This window comes from Heptranchias perlo, chromosome 22 (assembly GCF_035084215.1).
Source record: "Heptranchias perlo isolate sHepPer1 chromosome 22, sHepPer1.hap1, whole genome shotgun sequence".
Taxonomy (NCBI): Eukaryota; Metazoa; Chordata; class Chondrichthyes; order Hexanchiformes; family Hexanchidae; genus Heptranchias; species Heptranchias perlo.
Genome location: NC_090346.1, coordinates 6529539 through 6543251, shown reverse-complemented (window position 1 = coordinate 6543251; position 13713 = coordinate 6529539). Strand labels below are relative to the sequence as shown.

At 45.0% G+C, this 13713-nt stretch overlaps 2 long non-coding RNA genes across 2 annotated transcripts in view; one reads left to right on the top strand and one right to left on the bottom strand.

Moving 5' to 3' along the window:
* The window catches only part of LOC137340436 (uncharacterized), a 78706-nt gene extending 76863 nt beyond the window's left edge, over window positions 1–1843 (bottom strand). Inside the window, exon 1 of the long non-coding RNA XR_010966802.1 lies at window positions 1142–1843. This is a non-coding gene — a long non-coding RNA (uncharacterized lncRNA). The remainder of the gene's footprint in view (window positions 1–1141) is intronic.
* On the top strand, window positions 783–7425 carry LOC137340435 (uncharacterized). The gene is made up of 2 exons (XR_010966801.1): window positions 783–1270; window positions 6791–7425. It is a non-coding gene; the product is annotated as an uncharacterized lncRNA (long non-coding RNA).
* The last annotated feature ends 6288 nt before the right edge of the window (window positions 7426–13713 follow it).

The window sequence follows — 13713 nt, the reverse complement described above, 5'->3', positions numbered from 1 at the left end:
AAACTATCGGCAAGCTGCTGTTACACATGTATTGATCAGGGTAATCTGCTGCATCTAGAACTTGCAGTGAGCAGCTGCCTTAGTGACTCAGTGAGTGAATGCACCGCCCAGTATGGCAGTCAGTTCCACAGGCCAGCATGTACCAAGTTCAATACTCAGTTTGTCTTGAGTTAGCTGAGCACAGCTGAGGTGGTAGCAGTAGTGCAGGTGTCGCTGGGCCAGGGGAGGAGAGCAAGGCAAAAAATTAGCCAGAGTTCCTGATCACTACCCAGTGTCCCGTGCTGGAAAATGCACATAAGTGCATGTCAGAATGAGTACAATATCAGCCGTGCTGCCTCCCATGGGTGAATAGCCAACTTATTGTCCAGGCTCACAGATAAATAATGGCCACCTGGATGAGATACCAGAGTGCACCTGGTACATTTGGAATTGTACTTCAGCATCAGCCAGTGTGTTCGGAAGAGGGGGAATGGGGAGGGGACAGGGACAGGGACAGGGAGGAATAAAGCAACCAGTGGATGGAATATTTTAATGATGCTTTCAGGGACACAGATGTACGTTATATATTGTAGTAATTTACTCTCCCAGATGTGTTGTCACAAGACAGATACAGCAGGTACAGATGAGGAAAGCCAGCTTCACTCATCCAACTCCACAGTTATTGGATACATTAAGGGTGAAATTTGACTCGGGCGGGGATGCAAAACGGATAATATCGCGTCAGCCACCCGTTATACACCCCACCCCATATTCAATTTCATTGGATATATCAAATGCCTCTTTTTAAGTCTCACTTTAATTTTAATGTCTTTACTCGTCCAAGGAGCTCTGACTTTTGCTGCACCTCCTTTAATACATTAGCTCTCAGTCCACCAACACCTTGATTTTAAAATTCTCATCCACATGTTCTAATCTCTCCATGGTCTCGCCCCCCCTCCCTATCTCTATAACCTCCTCCAGTCCTTGAACCCTCCGAGAACTCGGCGTTCCTCCAGTTCTGGCCTCTTGTGCATCCCCCACTTCCTTCACCCCATTAGCAGCTGTGCTTTCAGCTGTTTAGGCCCTAAGCTCTGGAATTCCCTCCCTAAACATCTCCGCCTCTCTTCCTCTCTCCTCCTTTAAGACGCTCCTTTAAACCTACCTCTTTGACCAAGTGTTTGTTCACCTTTCTTAACGTCTCCTCCTTTGGCTCGACGTCAATTTTTTGTTTGATAACGCTCCTGTGAAACGCCCTCGGGACGTCTTACTACGTTAAAGGTGCTATTTAAAAGTAAGTAGTTGTAGGAATATATCCAGTTTGTACCATAATAATGTCCTGTTTGAAAGTTTTTTGCTGTTTGCCCACTGTCTTGTCGGCTAATTTTTCTTTCGAACTGATCTGGTCTGTTTTATCTCTTTTTGTTTTTATTTTCCCGATGGTAACCTTGGTGACGTGAGTGGTTTATCAATACGTCGAACCATTTTGTCACCCAACAGCATAAGACGGTGATAAAGATGGAGGATGAGATTTGATAGTGAAGGTGCAGAATTGTTTCCTTTCACGCTTATATTAAATGACTCCTTTCCCAAAGGAGCTGAAAAATCCCTTCAGCCCTCAGACAGTTAGAGAGGGCCACTTTACCCTGGATTATGCAGTGCGAGCAGTTCAAACGTGGTCAAATATTTGTGGCAGGAGAAATAAAAGCCCCAAAATGGAAACTCGTTTGTGTTTCAAAATGTTGGTTTGAGGTTCCTGCTAAACATTTCCACCTGCTCATTGGATTTGTGGGAACTGAGCAAAAAAAAAAACAAGAGTTACTTGGCCGGAAGCAGGAGATGGAAGTTGTTCCAAAGATCCATGGATTTCAACTGTCATACCGGGAATGTGTGGGGTTGTGGGTGGGGAGAAGCCTGGTCACACCAAACGCGACTAAAACACGGAAGCAGCCACTCATGACAACGTTTGTCAAAGGTTCGAACTCTAATAAACTCCAACTTGGCTGCATTCTTGGCAACAAGTAAGACTGATTTTCTTGTAAATGTTTAAAGTAATCCTTGGTCGCAGTGTAACTGAATCCACACCGTGGTAAAAGAAGCAAATTACCACTAGACAAAAGGATTATTTATTAGCAGGGTGACCAATCATTCACTGGGTTTCTGTGTGGTTTAAGGGGGCAGTGGATTAATCCCACCTGCTCACTAAAGCTGGCTCTTATTATTATAATACAGCCCATTTCTCTTAAATACTTCAACTCTAAGTGTTTATTTTTGATCCAGACTCAATTATTCCAAGAAATAACTGTGTTATTAACTGGCAGTAATGAATCCAATTTCAATGTGGAATTGCCTCCCTGAAGATGCTTCCCTATGGAGGAAACTGTTGCTTTCATCCTATTCCTGTATTTACTATATTCCCATTCAGTTTTCTACCCTTCTGTCCTGTATTTGCTGGTCCATAGTGGGGTACAGATCCATGGACACCAGCCACCCAACGGTACCTGACCATTGGCAGGCTATTCGACAGTGGGTGGCATCAAAGCTGAGCTTGATCCTATCCTCACCTGACTGCCACACAGGGACAATTTCCAGCAGGAATCACTGGATTATGATTAATATGGATGTGCACGCGTGCATATACACATACACACACATACACACATATATACACACACACACTATCAGGCATGCACTTTCTAGCAGGAACCATGGCTGATTCTTCCCCCCCACCTGCCCACCCTCAGCCCTGGAGGACCAAGGCCACAGTTGAACCAGTATAATTGGCCTCAGTTTCTATGCACAAGATAAAAGTGGAGAAAGATCAGCCAGGGTCCCTGGTTCCAATAATTATCCAGTGAGCTGCACTGTGCTTGTGTGAATGTCAGATGAGGATAGGATAAGGCTTTGGCTGTGATGCCTTGCACAGCCAAATATCCTGTTCAACATTCGCTGTTAAAGCTCAGGCATGTAGAATAGGCTGGCACGAGGTAGCAGATGTGTCTGTGATACTACCCCCCCTGCCTCAGCCAGAGTCAGCGTCTTCGGGGTATTGGCAGGGATAGGGCAGAAAATTGAAAAGAACAACTGATGTAGTATGTTTCGTAGACTGCAAAAAACAGAAGTTATTTGGGGGATCCTAACTCAAACTCTAAAGGGGGATTTTTAACCCCTCCCCCCACCCAGTGGAAACTGGTCAGAGCAGGAGTTGAAGTAGAGCAGAGAGGTTTAGGAAGGGAATTCCAGAGGTTAGGGCTTTGACAGCTGAAGGCACGGCCTCCAATGGTGGGGCGAAAGAAGTGGGGGATGCACAAGAGGGAACGCAGAGGTTGTAGGGCTGGAGGACAAAGAATTCTGTGAATGAAATGACCAATTATTGGTGAATTAGGGCAGGAGAATGTTCGTGATTAACACTACGGTCCAGGATGGCTAAGTCTTACCACCCCTTTAATTGGAGCCTTCGACATATCTAAACCATTAACAATAGCAACTCAAAGGACATTCACTGGTTCTTACAATGCTCATGTTTGGATTGACAGCAATGTCTGACCAACAGCACCTTTTTCATATAGTGCTTTAATTTAAAACAAATTGCTGCCATTTGACTATGTTCCCTTTGACTGCATCTAATTAGAATATTTTGAAAATGTCATACAACACATCATCAACAAGACATTAATGCAGTGACAGAAAGGCTCTGTACCAAACAAACAATTTCTTTATTTAGATTAATAACCTAGTAAAGCTCTGGCCTGAGCATAGAATTCCAATGTAAAAACTCACTTCCCATTCATTCCCATTACAAAATTTCCTGATCCAGGCATGTGTAATCCCGATCAAAGCCTGAAATCTTCCTCAATGATTTGTATTTGTTTGCTGAGATAATTCTGTCCTGACTTGTACACTAACACCTCAAGTTTTGTATAATCGTACTGTAGATCCCATTGCAGTGTGATTGATTAAAGGAAGAGACTAACACACTGGTCATTGTTTACAGGGTGACTGAAGAATAAATCATGGTCCAAGGAAAATATTTCTTGGCAAACTATGAAACTCTATGTTTAATCGTGACTCAACGGTAGGAAAAAGTGAAGAAATGAATGATGTGTCAGATCAGAATGAAATCCACTTAAAGTCAACCTTTTCAATGGCAAGTTAAAAATGATAAAAGACGTTTGAGAGCCTCACTGCATTTTTTCTCCCGACTTTTGGAGGGCTAGTTCTACAGTCACTATCTGCCCTCTGGCACCTGGTTCTAAGAAATAGTTATTCATGGGTAAGCCGAAATGGTGAGTTTTGGCAGAATATTTAACCACGGGGGGAAATATCAGGCGAAGCCCATTCCTGACCTAATCCAACAATAAATACATAGGTACTTAAAGAAAGAAAGAACTTGCAATTCTATGGCCCCTTTCATGACCTCAGGACGTCCCAAAGCGCTTTACAACCTATGAAGGACTTTTGAATTGCAATCGCTGTTGTAATGTAGGAAATGCGGCAGCCAATTTTTGTAAAGCCAGGTCCCACGAACAGCAATGAGATAATGACCAGATAATCTGTTTTAATGATGTTGGTTGAGGGATAAACATTGGCCAGGACACTGGGGAGAGTTCTCCTGCACTTTTTCAAAATAGTGCCATGGGATCTTTTAAATCCACCTGAGAGGGCAGACGGGGCCTTGGTTTAACGTCTCATCAGAAAGACAGCACCTCCGACAGTGCAGCACTCCCTCAGTATTGCACTAAAGTGTCAACCTAGATTGTGCTCAAGTCTTTGGAGTGGGGTTTAAACCCACAACCTTCTGACTTAGAGGTGAGAGTGCTACCAGTGAGCCATGCCTGACACCAGACTCCAGGGCCTGGATTTTTACTCCAAGCCGTGGAGAGAGCAGAGGTGGTAGGGCGGAGGTGGGGTGTAGGATTTCAGGAAGTATGGGTTCTCCGGATATCCTGGCGATTTGGACGTCAGGATGTCTTTTAAACGTTGGCAGCAGGTTTTCCGCGCGTCTGCCAGCCAGATTAACAGGCTGGCTGCCTGTCGGACGGGAAAGCAGCTGGGGAGCAGGTGCTAGGTAAGTCAGACATCGAGGGGGTTGGGGCAGGACATCGGGTTGGGGGGGGGGGTTCGGAGACATTGGGGGGTGGGGTCAGTCGGAGATATCTGGGGGAGGAGGAATCGAGACATTGGGGGGGGGTCGGAGACATCGTGGGGGGGTGGGAGATGGAGCCAGTAAGACGGCGGGGGGGCGGGGTGGGGGCTGGTATTCCTGAGAGGAAACCTGGACGTCTTTACGGTTTTGACATAAGGGCGTCTTTTATTTTTTTTGTCAGTTTCCCACCCGACAGGCTGGCCTGATTGACAGGGCGAGAGAAGAGGAAGGAAGAGGATGCGAGAAGATAAGTCTTAGAAGGGGGTGGGGGGGGGAGGGTCCGGGTCGGAGGTCATCGGGGGGTCGGAGGTCGTTGGTGGAGGGGTCGCTGCAGGCAGGCTTGTTGGGCCTGAGGGTTGCACTCCCGCTCCTCCGTGTCTACAAACAGTGCGATAAAGCGCTTAGCCACTGTTTCAGGCCTTCTCTCCTCCTCTTATATGGCGTGAAGCGGAAGGCCCGGGAATCCTGGCCCCTAGGAGTTAAAAATAAAAATGTTGTAAAAATGGAGGCCCGTAGCCTCCTTGAAAGGTTTCAAAAGAGCGGATTGGTCACCCGCTCCTCGTCACACCTCCGTTAAAATCGGAAGTGAGCGGGTTGGGGTCGGGTTTTAGATTTTAAAAACTTTTACTGACCCCCCCCCCCATCCCGCCTCCAACCCACCCGTTCTTCCGGGTTAAAATTTAAGCCATTGCGGGGGGGGGGCCGGAGACGTGGGGGGAGGGGCTATGGATAGATCAGAGGGTCGGAGACATCGCTGTTTGGGGGGTGGGGTCAGCCGATCGCGTGCGTCGGATCGCGGCAGGCAAGCTTGCTGGACCCGGAGGAAACAGACCTCCTCCTCCTCCTAGCCTATAAGCAGTGCAATAAAGGCACTTACCTGTTGATCTGACCCTTCGCACCTCCTCTTACGTGGCGAGATTGAGGAGGCCTGGGAATCCCGGCCCCCAGGAGTTAAAAAATAAAAAAGCTATTAAAATGGAGGCCCGCAGCCTCCTTAACAGATTTTACTGACCGACCCACTTCCGTTAAAACCGGATGTGGGTGGGTTGGGGTCGGGTTTTACATTTTTACAATTTTTGCCTTTCCACCCGCCCCAAACCCACTCGTCCACAGGGGTTAAAATTACCCCCAGGAATCACCGATGGCAACTAGCAGCAGAAACCCCAGCTGATTTTCGCCCTCTCTATCCGTGCGGCACTAGTCCAATTGTAGAACTTGCATTATCACCCTGGCTGAGATTAAGTAACTCAGCACAGACCTTCCTCATTTGTATGATTTGGTTCCATACTTACCAAGTGAGCCTCAGGACACCAAGTTGACCTGTTCTATGGCAAATAAATTGTGTGCGGTTCACTGCATTTCTGGTAAATATTTACTAGAGTGCACCAATAAAGAAAAACAAATACTGGAAATGATGAACATTTGGTGTCATTCTGACAATCTTACACAGTACAGCTGGAACTGGGTTAGTGTCCAGGCCTCCAATCACAGAACACAACAGCCCATTACTGGATGGTGTGATCGACCAAAATGGTTTCTCCAGGGCTGTACATTCCTATGTTCCCTTTTAGGAAGTTAGACAGTGGTGGGGTGGGGAAATTCCAACCTGGAGTTAATTATTGTGTGTGGTGCACACACATACTGACTTTCCTTTGTTCCTCTTCCCAGAAATCTTGGCACAGTCAGAATGGTTTTACACTGGAACCAACACAAAGCAAATATTCGACACGCATTTCCTGTGATATCCGACCACAGCAGTTGGATACCAGAAAAAAACTTTGAGCGGCGATTGAAACAAAAAAGGAAGAATGTGAGCCCGTGAGCCACTCTTACACATTCTGCCCATCTACCTCCGCACCAAAGCTACTCCTCTTCATGTTCCCTGCTTAACGCCTTCTTGCCTTCCAGTGCCTGGGACAATGCCAACCCATCACAACATTACTGAAATACAAACACTGTTCAGCGGAGATTAAATTACAGGAGATGAAGAGATTGAGTGACATTACCAATAATATACATGAGAACACACAAAACAATACTCTTAATAACCTCATTGCTGGCAAGAACTTTTGTTCCCTGAAGAGTAATTGGTTTAAAAGATAATTTTCTACAGGTATTAATGGACTTGCATATGGCACATATCCCATTTTGAAACACACGCACACATATAAAGTGGGATAAGAAAATATAACTCCACTGTTAAGTAAAATGACTACTTGGATGCTGAAATGAAAAACATATCTAACAAAGAACAATGCAAATAGCATTAATTAAAAAATATTAAAGATTATAAATAAATAACATATTCCTGATCTCATAAGTCTTCACATCCAAAGCACCTGCCCTAAGAACCACCTTTCCATTTAGTAAGCACGTTCTAAAGATGCTGCATGACTTACTGAGTGAATTCCACGTGGCATCGTACTAAACCATGCTGCGTTTCCTGAATTACAACAGTGACTATATTTCAAAAATACTTCATTGGCTGTAAAGCTCTTTGGAATGTCCTGAGGTTGTGAAAGGCACTATATAAACACAAAGTCTATCTATCTATCGATACCAACCAGAAGGTTACTGGTTCAGTTCAAGGTCTGGGCTGAGTTAGCTGATCTCAGCTGGGCGTTGGTTGGCATGCTACAGTTGGCTCAGTGCCCCTGGGCTAGGTAAGGTGGTGCAAGAGGGCAACTCAATCACAGTTCCAGCTTCTGATGATTGTCTCATGATGCTGGAAAGAGCTCCTGTGTGACGACGACAGGATTATGGCAGTGATGCCCTCCCATGGTCAAACAGCCCTCCGACTGTAAGGGAACATCTTACGAATAGTGACCATAATGTTAATATTTGATATTAGGTTTGAGAGGGAGAAGCAAGAGTCACAAATAAAGATTTTAAATTTAAGTAAGGCAAACTTCGAAGGGATGAGAAATAAATTGACAGCGGTAAATTGGGCTGAGCTGTTAATGGATCAACCTACAAGTAAACAGTGGGAAGTTTTCAAGGGAGTTTTTAGTAAATACAAAACCAGCACATACCCCTCAAAGGCAAAAGCTCCACTTGTGCAGTTAAGCAACCATAGTCAACAAATGGGGTAAGAGACATTATTAAGCTAAAAGGCTTACACAAATGCAAGAAAATACGGAAATCCAGCAGAGTGGGAGAGCTATAAAAAGAGGTGTAGATAAAATAATACGAGGTGCAAAAAGGGAGTATGAACATAAACTTGCAAGAGATATCAAAGCTAACAGTAAAAATTTTTATGAATATATTGAGAAAGAAAGTGGTAAAGGAGAATGTGGGCCCATTAAAGACACATGCAGGTGAGAGCATAATGGATAATAAAGAAATGACAGACTTGTTAAATGAATACTTGTATCCATTTTCACATTAGAGGAACAGGACAAAATACCAGTGGTGCAAGGAAACCTAAAAATAAGTGAAGGGGAGGAACTTATTGAATTTAATATAAGCAGAAAAATGGTAATGGAGAATAATTTAGATTCGGGAATTGTGCCTTAGGATTGGAAAATTGCAAATGTCACTCCAATATTTAAGACAGGAGGGAGGGAGAAACCAGGAAACGACAGACCTGTCAGTTTATTGTCAGTTGTGGGGAAGTTACTGGAATTTATCATCGGGGCAGTGTGACTGAGCATTCGAACAAGTATGAACATGGATTTGTGATGGGCAGGTCATGCCTGACTAATCTAGTTGCATTTTTTGAGGAGGCCACTAACATGGTGGACAGGTGAACACAGAAACCCAAATCCCCGACCATGAAGTCAGGCTCAGACATGAAGAATGGCAACTCTTTGAGTTAATGAGGGGTTGCTGGCACCTCTGGAATCATAGGCCAGAGTCAGCATAGTCCGGACAAGAGGGAAGAAAATATGATACGTTAAGTTTTTTTTAAATTGATACTTTTCTTTAACATTCAACAACAACTTGCATCTACATAGCGCCTTTAACATAGTAAAACATCCCAAGGCACTTTGCAGGAGAGTTATCCAACAAAATTAGACACCGAGCCACATAAGGAGGTATTAGGACAGCTTAGTCAAAGAGGTAGGTTTTAAGTTGCGTCTTAAAGGAGGAGAGAGAGGTAGAGAGGCGGAGAGGTTTAGGGAGGGAATTCCAGAGCTTAGGGCCTAGGCAGCTAAAGGCACGGCCGCCAATGGTGGAGTGATTAAAATCGGGGTGCGTAAGAGGCAAGAATTGGAGGAGCGCAGAGGTCTCGGAGGGTTGTAGGGCTCGAGGAGGTTACAGAGTTAGGGAGGGGCGAGGCCAAGGAGAGATTTGAAAACAAGGATGAGATTTTAAAAATCGAGGCGTTCCCGGACTGGGAGCCAATGAAGGTCAGTGAGCACAGGGGTGATGGGTGAACGGGACTTAGTGTGAGTTAGGATATGGGCAGCAGAGTTTTGAATGAGCTCAAATTTATTCTGTTAAAGACACTTAAATGAGTCGATTGCACCTTGTGCTCTGCACTGACTATATTAACCTGTGAGAAATATCTCCGTCACTCTAGCACCACAAAAACTGAAAGGTTACAGCACAGCAAAACACACAAAGAATAACTGGTGTTTAGGTCACATGATAAATATGAACGAGAAAGGCCATTTAGCTTGTCCAATCAGAAATGCCATTACATCATCCACCTGTCACTTAAATGAATGTAAGATATTCGCCTCCAATGCCCTACATTGAAGCTCATTCCTTATGCTGATAACTCCTTGAATAATAAAGAACCACCTGATATCATTCCTAAATTTATCTTTTGCCAGTTTGAATCTGAGCTCGCTTACCGTCCTGTTACAGTTTAAGTTGAAATAGTGTTTCTGAATGACCTTTTGGATACTGTTCTATCTTATATACTTCTATCAGGTCACCTCACAGTCACGTCTTCTCAAGGCTGAAGAGCCCAAGTTTTTCTAGTCTATTCTCATAACTCAGTCCTCTGTTGTCAGCTGTGGCTCACTGGTAGCACTCCTGCCTCTGAGTCAGAAGGTCATGTGTTCAAGCTCCATTCTTGGGACTTGAGCACCGAATCTGGGCTGCCATCGGTGTAGTACTGAGGGAGTGCTGCACTGTCGGAGGTGCAGTCTTTTGGATAAGAGGTTAAGACTGAAGCCCCAGCTGCTCTTTCAGGTGGATGTAAAAGATCCCATGGCACCATTCGAAAAGGAGCAGAGGAGTTCTCCTGAGCCCTGAGCTAACTGTGCATTGCCACACTGTCTCCCAACCATCTCAGCCCTGGCCCCAACATTTGATTTTTTTCCACGTCTGTGTGTTTTTGGGCCTACAGTAGGGTCCTCAGTTAAAGCAACCAAAAAAAATAATTCTGCATGAACAAAGTTAGCTACCTAACCGAGATAGAGACGCATTACTACAAATTTCTTAATCTGCTGTGAATCATTGATAGTCAAAATTTTAATAATCTTTGAGCTGACGTAAGCATAGGCTTTATACGCTGCACATTATTAAAATAATGCACAATCAGAAATGAAAATTTTTAGCGCCACTAAATTCGGCCATTTGAGCAGCAGCAAGATCCAATCTCATATTGTACTGAGGGAGTGCTGCACTGCCAGAGGTGCCATCTTTTGGATAAAACATTAAACCGAGACCTCGTCTGCCCTCGCAGGTGGACATGGCACTATTTCGAAGAGCCGGAGAGATCTCCGCAGTGTCCTGGCTAATATTTATCCCTCAACCAATATCACTAAAAAATAGATTATCTGGTCATTATCTCATTGCTGTTTGTGGGATCTTGCTGTGCACAAATTGGCTGCAGTGTTTCCTACATTACAACACTTCAAAAGTACTTCATTGGCTGTAAAGTGCTTTGGGACGTCCTGAGGTCATACAAGGTGCTATATAAATGCAAGTCTAATTTCCACCAAATTTTGCCAAGCATTTATAATATCTACACAGATGAAACGGAGACACAAGTGTACTATAAATACCCTGGCTACACTGCGGTCTTGGAGCACGCAGGTCTGTGGGATGATTACATGCCATGCTATTGAATGACATGAATCAAACAGCGCCACGATTCATCACTGACACAATCACACTAAAAGCAGAGGCTCACCTGGCGAAGGAGGAAAGCTCCGAAAGCTTGTGATTTAAAATAAAACTGTTGGACTATAACCTGGTGTTGTGCAAGTCCTTACACTTATTTCAAAGTACAGACTTATACTTTTTACTATCAAATGGTACAGTTCTGCATCATAGGCTTCCTCTGATGTATAACACAGATAAACGTGGTTTACACCGAATGGCTACACTCTACTCACTTGTATGCACGTCCCACGACTGTGATTGACAGATTGTTGCAGACCCCGCCCCCCCCCCTTGATGTATCTGTGGATAATGACAGTGTGAGTAACTCTATATAGTATCTGAGGGTTGAAACTGAGTTGCACATCTATCCAGTTTAAATATAATTATTTCTCTAGTTTTTCTCCTCATGTTTAAATATTGTTTCCTCTTGCATGTTTCTGCCCAAAGCCGATTCCAGAAGGTGTATGGTTTCCTGTACTGGGCTCGGGGTTTTGTGTTTGGCCTCTCCTCCTGGGAAAACATGTTGTTTTTGGTTCCTTGTCTCTGGCAGAACTTTCCACATTTCATTTCTCCTGTGAGCTGGACTCATTCTGTTTCGGGTGAGGGCCGAGGAATACCAACAATCCCATGACGAGGTCTCGAGCAAAGTTCATGGAAAGGCATTTCTGATTATTGGGGGTCAAATATTACCAGTGAGAGAGGGCTTGTCTGTCCTGGATGGCTCATTGGATTGGAGACTGCCCTTTCACCTCTGGCCCTGGGTTCAACTGCAGCCCGGAACGATCGGACGATGGACTCTTCGGCCTGCCGCTCTTGAAACTTCTAGGCCCTCATCTCTTCCAAACATTTCTGCTCCTGTGCTCGCAAGGTCATTTCTGGTGTACCCCAGGCCTCCATTCCTGGCTCTCTTCTCTTGAAAATTTACAGGCCATCCCTCAGTGGCATCATCTTTCACATGGATGCTGACACTCGGCTCTATATTTCCACCTCCTTCATCTACTCCTGGGTTATTGCCATTCACTCCAACTTCTTTTGAGCCACATGTTGTCAAAACCAAAACATCCTCCTCGGCTCCCACCAACATGGATATGCCTCCAGCCTCAAATCCACCAATCTCCCTGGCTGACCCCTCGGTGTAAGTCAAGAGGTATAGAACCTTGAGGTGCTGCTCAATCCCCAGCTCAGCTTCCTCACACAACTCAGATCCACTCCCAAGACATTTTTCTTTCGCCTCCAAAACATTGCCTAACTCTGCTTCCACTTCCATTTCTATGGAAATCCGAATCCACACCTTTATCACCTCGGGGCCGGATTTCTCGAATAAGCTTCTCAATGGATTTTCCAGCTTCCAGACACCATAAACGACAAGCCACAACATTGTAGCTCATGTTCTAATCTTTAGTAAGGCCCAAATCCCCTTCTTTTCCCCGCTCCACTGGTTTCTTGTACGCCAGAGAATTGACTTTAGCATCCTCATCCTAACCTTCTAATCCCTCATGGTCTCGACTCTCCCTACCACTCCAATCCATTCCAGGTATATGTCCCATCATACACCCTCCGAACCCTCGATACTGACCTACTTCTCATTCCTAGCTCACTCTGCACCAACATCGATAGCCGCTCCAGCCCTTTGGAACGTCCACCCTCCCTTCGTTCAGATGCCTGCGAAAGATCTTTCTCTTCGTCTGTCCTGTTGTCCCCTCTGAGCTCTTCCCTCTCCTGCTCTGCGTCCAGTAAATGTACTGAGATATCTCGCTGCACACGAGGAGGTCTATGGAAATGTAAGCAACTGTTACTAAAAGTGCCCGGCAAGTACAGTGACGGCAGTTTAACAAACAGAAGGCAGTCCCTCCAAATGCAGCTCAAACGAAGTAAAAGACTGGGTTTATATAAAAAAAAGACATGCACTTTGTAAAAAACACAACGGACACTTCAAATACATCACGTAGAATTTACTGCACAGAAACAGGGCATTTGGCCCAATTGGTCTTTATGTCAGAATTTATGCTCCACGCGAGCCTCCTTCCACTCTATTTACTTCATCTCACCCTATCAACATATCCTTCTATTCCTTTCTCCCTCGTGTACTTATCTAGCTTCCCCTTAAATGCTTCGCCCCTAATAGATTCCATAAACGACATAACCGCTGGGATTTGAGGACCTGCCAAGTGACCGAGTCACAGTCAACGGTGCTCTGGGCTGGTGCAGTGCAGTGCAACATCTGCACAATATCACAACGGTGTCTTGTTCCTGCATATCTTCACTGCATAGTGATTTAGGAGCTGTGGAAACGATTGGGCTGGAGGCCCGCTCGAGGAAAAAAAGGTTCGAAACTCAAATGTCAGCAAAGTGTGCTTTATCTCTCCAAGTGCTGCATGTGGCCCTCGAGGAGGGGATGCGAGAAGCACAATGAATACAAAATGATACATTTGGACTATTAACAGTCTGCTCTCCCAGTGCAACCTGGAGGCGAAGACTTCCAGGCACTTGATAACGGTCAGGAAATTTGCAACTGATGTCGGTAACCG